The 5054-nt window shown below is 43.6% G+C and overlaps 1 long non-coding RNA gene across 1 annotated transcript; it reads left to right on the top strand.

The window, feature by feature from the left end:
• Positions 1-1294: 1294 nt before the first annotated feature.
• Positions 1295-1855, top strand: LOC143529372 (uncharacterized). The gene is made up of 2 exons (XR_013134644.1): positions 1295-1701; positions 1808-1855. It is a non-coding gene; the product is annotated as an uncharacterized LOC143529372 (long non-coding RNA).
• The last annotated feature ends 3199 nt before the right edge of the window (positions 1856-5054 follow it).

Genomic DNA, 5054 nt, shown 5'->3' with positions numbered 1-5054 from the left:
ATAGGCTCAAGTACATTAGTCCGTAACTGCCATTTTGACTAGGTGGATTTTGCCTTCTAGTTGACTTCTTTCTGCGGGATACCCTAGTTAGAGTAGTGAAACCTTTAAGGCAAAAGATGCGGGCACTACCCGACTTATTTCGGGCGAACGGCCCCCCAACAAGTCGTATGGGGCGGGGTGCTTGTGATAAGCTGCCTTGGATATGAGGAATTAGAAAAAAGAAAATAAAAAGAAAGGAAAAGTCCAGTATTTGACGAAGATCTTTCTATCAATAGATAGGAATGAGTGTTCGATATAGGGAGACTACCGTCGACCGACCTTAGGAGGGAGACTACCGCCCCTGAGGGGCTTGTTGCTAGAGGCATCCCCTCAAATGAGATTTATCAACTCTACAACAGCTCCGGTTTTAGCAATAAGAGCCCGCCTTTCGGGTCTCATCTCAGGGTGAGGCAAGGAATTCAAGCAAATGTTCGTTCTTCAATCTCTCGGCTGCTTAAGAAGTTGGACTAGCTGCTCCTCCGACCCGGAGTAGATTCTAGTGGAAGGGCGGAGCAAAGCAAGATCATGTCTTACCGAAATCGGATTTCCTTTTCGTGCCATATGCGCTTAGACTTTACTTTTTTCCCTTTTTGATTCCCGGTCCAATATTAGTTCTCGAATATCTTCGTTTCCGTGTAGAAGAAAACTCTCCAAATTGATGACCTCCTTCAGTGATCTTACAACGAACAGGATTCCATTGTAAATTCGTACGGAGCAATCAAAGAATTCCGGCAAAGCAAAATAGAAGAAGATGTGACCCAATTTTCCTGTTCAAAAGAAGATATCTCTTCTTCTTCATTCTCAACAGGAATGCATCAAACTTCCCTTTCATATAAACTTTTATATGATTATAAACAAACAAAATCACATTGTATCATCCAGTCATTAACATAAAAAGGATAATATGTAAAATAATAAGTAGTCGTTGATTTTACGTGTGGTCCTAGCAGTACTAGTTGACTTGACTTCGAGCACTACCAACTACAAGAAATGAATTAGGTGCGAGTTTATTTTTCTCCTAACTTTTTATGTTGTTTCGTTCGAAAATAAATCATATAATAAAGCTATCTTCTTCTTCTTCTTCTTCTTCTTTAATTTTTTTTTAGCGTCATAATAGAGCTAAGTCGATATTTGACATTTTGATGTAGAATTATTCATACTAATTTGTTTTCATTAGTATAATTAAATTAAAATAGTTCATAATTTCAATAGCTTTTCTATTTAAACAAAAAGTTGACTTAACTTCAACAAAAGCGCGTGTGTATTCACCAAAAAAGCCAACACCCTCTATAAATATAAATCGTGAAACAAAGTGAACACAACATATACGATTTTCCAACTAAAATCTTTACAAAATGAAAACTTGTTGGAATCTGGGTATAGTTTTTATAGCAATATTGATGTTAATATCGACTAGGGTTAGTGGAGCACCAACAGCTAACGAGTGTAAGGAAGAGAGAAAACTTGCTGTTCAAGCATGCCAAAACGTCTTGTATGGTAGGCTACCGTCTCCGGCTTGTTGCCAACGAGCTAGGGTTAGCCATGTTGAGTGCATATGCCCTGCTATCACTTCTAAGTTGGCTGCTCTTATTGATGTTAATCGATTCATAAAACTCATTGAAGGTTGTGGACGTAGAGTCCCTCGTCACTATAAGTGTGGAAGTAAATCTCATTGTCTCTACTAATTTGTTTCTAGGCTGGTTGTTTTCGTCTTTATATGCATATCTCTAACATGTTTAACTAAATTATGATATTTGGAATTTGACAGGTATTACAACACCATGAGAAAGGAAATGAACAATCAAAAAAGTATGATTTTTTTTCTTTGTTGAAGTACGGTGCAAGTGCATATGGGAAGGAGTTGAAGCTTTACCATCCATGTCTATGTAATAATATGTAATGTCGGTTTGATAGTGTATTACTAGTTTGTCGTAGCATATTCAGTTATATTTAATTGTCGTTGAAAGAATCGTTGAAAAGTTTTAGTACGTACCACTAGCTAGTTAAAAGTCCATACATATATGCACCTATTAAATCAGCCTAAACATATGTTTATTGAATTTGTCTTTTATTATTATTATTTTTTTCCCGTCTCTTCTATTTTGATTTCATCATATGTATATATATTTTATTTAATTATTTACATATAACTATACAAGTGATGAAAAAGCAGTTTATGAAAGTCAACGTGTTTACGTGATATTGTATTAGATGTTCAACGACCCCAATTTTCAAACTTTAGTGCTATGTGACAAGTGAAGAATAATAAACTGAAGAGGTATGTACCCGCCTCAACACCGAGCAAGGCGGGTCAACCCACAAGATAAACACATTATGAAGGCACAAAGCCAAAACCTATGCGCATGGCGCATACAAAACATGCTCAGGCATCATATGCCCAGGCACACATATGCTCGCGCATTACATATGCGCGCGGCGCTTATCACATGCTCGTGCATATCACATCTGCCCAGGCACACATATGCTCGCGCATCACATATGCGCGCGGCGCACCAGCGCGCGGCGCATATCACATGCTCGTGCATATCACATCTGCCCAGGCAAACATATGCGCGCGGCGCACCAGCGCGCGGCGCATATCACATCTGCGCATAAAATATCTGCGCGTGAGAATAAAGAGAATACCTCGCGCATCCTCAGGATGGGCGCATATCACACATGCACATAATCGACCTCGTCCTTATCCAAATCAGGATTAGGGCAACCTTGATTGTGCACGTCAGACAACCTTCCAGAAGGCATCTTTTTAAGGAATAAGAATATGCTGATGTTGACAGCTGCCAAATGAAAGGTCGACAACTCAGCATAACACATGTGCTACCACGTGATTACAACCAACGAGAAAGCGCCAGGTGTCCCAGAGGACACGTGGCGCAGTGCGATTGGAGGAGGCCAACGAGGTTGAGCCTAATCAGTGGAAACCCTATCACTATAAATACAGCATCAACTCCACTTTGATGAACACATTCATACTCAATCATTAACAGTTACAGGCAGTGATATCACATTCAATCATATTGAATTACATTCACTCACAGTCAGTTACATACAATCACACAGTCTCACAACCAGGGGGTATTGAGCAATTAAGCAATACTCTTGAGATTCTCTTACACACATTATCATCTTCTCCACAATATACTGATTCTCACGCCGGAGGGTTACCCCAAAGAGGACCCCTCTGTCCCTTTCTGAGGGGTAAGTAACGGCGCTGTTCATTTTGTAGGTGGAAGAACACTGATCCAGAAGAACCATCGGTGAAATAGTATAATCACACCCGAGGAGAGTAGATCTGCTACCAGTGAGTAGATCCACGTTTCTTCATTGGCGCCATCCACTGTTACATCGGCAATCAGATCTAATCAGATCTACAAAAAAATCAATCACCATGGTTTCTGGCATTCGTAACGTTGATCAAGCTCTGGAGGATATTGAACGTGAGGGTGTTAACGACGGACAGCAGGTTCTGAGGGTTCCGCGTGATTCTACGCGTACCACCAGCAACCGTCCCTTCGTCACAACCCCTCACGGCCAGACTGAAACTCCTCCAGACGATCTCGCGTTACAAAATATGGCCGGCGCGAAACTGAAAGGACCAATGGGTCCAGAAGAAGAAACAAATGATCCGAATGAATGGCTCATAAACGAGCAGCGGCGTCTGATGGAAAAATACAGCGAAATGGTCAAACAGAAGAAGCTGGCCGACCAAACACAAAGGCAAGCGTTTGATAAGCAGACTACAAAGAGGCCGCGCGCGCCGGAAGAAGGACATTCTGTTCACACTGCACACACTGAGTTCAGTGATGAAGAAGTGCATAGCATGAGGAAGACACGGGATACTCATGCAGGAGGCTCACAGCTCCGCGCGCCTGTGAACATGGCGCCTGGAGCCAGAGCAGATCTGGATCTGCACATGCCGTACAGCCCACCGGTCAGAGGGCAAGTGGACGTAACCACACCCTACAGACCAGCCATCTTGGTAAAGCACTCAAAGTTTACTGCGCGCATCGGGCAGGCTCCCATCCAGCACAAGACCAAGATGCCAAGTGGTCTGGGCAAATATGATGGCACAACGGATCCAGATGACTTTTTGCAAGGTTTCTATAACACGGGAAACCTAGAGAGCTGGACGATGCCAACATGGTGTCATATGTTTGCTCGCTGCCTCACAGGCGCAGCGCGGGTATGGTTCGAGAGCTTGCCGACTGGGCAAATTGATGGGTTCGAGGAACTATTAGAAAAGTTCCAAGCCCACTTCGTACAGCAGCGCAGGCACACGCGCGATCCTGATGACATCATGCACTGCGTACGCAGGAATGATGAAACGATTGAAGATTACATCACTCGTTTCAATCAGGAGTCCCTGGCAATCGGGGGTATAACTGAGCAGCTCCTGCGCGTGGCCTTTATACAAGGCGCGCGCAGTGATCAACTCCGCCGAGCTCTCGTAAGCAAAGATGGTATGCCCACCACTTGGGCAAAACTAATGGAAGCCTCGCGAGTCTTCGCGAGAAATGAAAAACAGATTGCCCAAGATAGGGCAAGAGAAAGAGCGCATCAGGCTGAATCACCGCGCAGCAAAGAGAAGAGGGCCAAACAGAACTCTGTATGGTCCAGGTTGCAGCCAACAAGTTTTTCTTCAGCAGAAAAGCAAGCGCAACCAAGCTCACCCCAGCCCCAAAAAGATGTTCGTAATCGCGGGGATGGTGACAAGAGGGAGGGCGGCAGAGATCCTAGCAGACCTCTGCCAAGAATATGGACTCCACTCACTAAAACACCTTCACAGGTGTTAAGTACTGAGAATGTTCAATTCAAGCCCCCCAAGCAACTACACTACAAGGGACCGCAAAACAGTGGCAAATATTGTGAATTTCACAGGTCCCCGGGCCACAACACCGACGCATGCCATCATTTAAAGGATGCGATCGAGAAGGATGTAAAATCAGGCAGGCTGGCTCACTTGGTGAAAAACCAAAGAATAGAAGATGAGCAAC

Source organism: Bidens hawaiensis, unplaced genomic scaffold, assembly GCF_021521415.1.
Source record: "Bidens hawaiensis isolate Kalapana, Puna unplaced genomic scaffold, B.hawaiensis_p1.1 tig00000636_1, whole genome shotgun sequence".
Classification (NCBI taxonomy): Eukaryota; Viridiplantae; Streptophyta; class Magnoliopsida; order Asterales; family Asteraceae; genus Bidens; species Bidens hawaiensis.
Note: the sequence above shows the minus strand (reverse complement) of the source record. Positions and strands in the feature narration are given on the sequence as shown.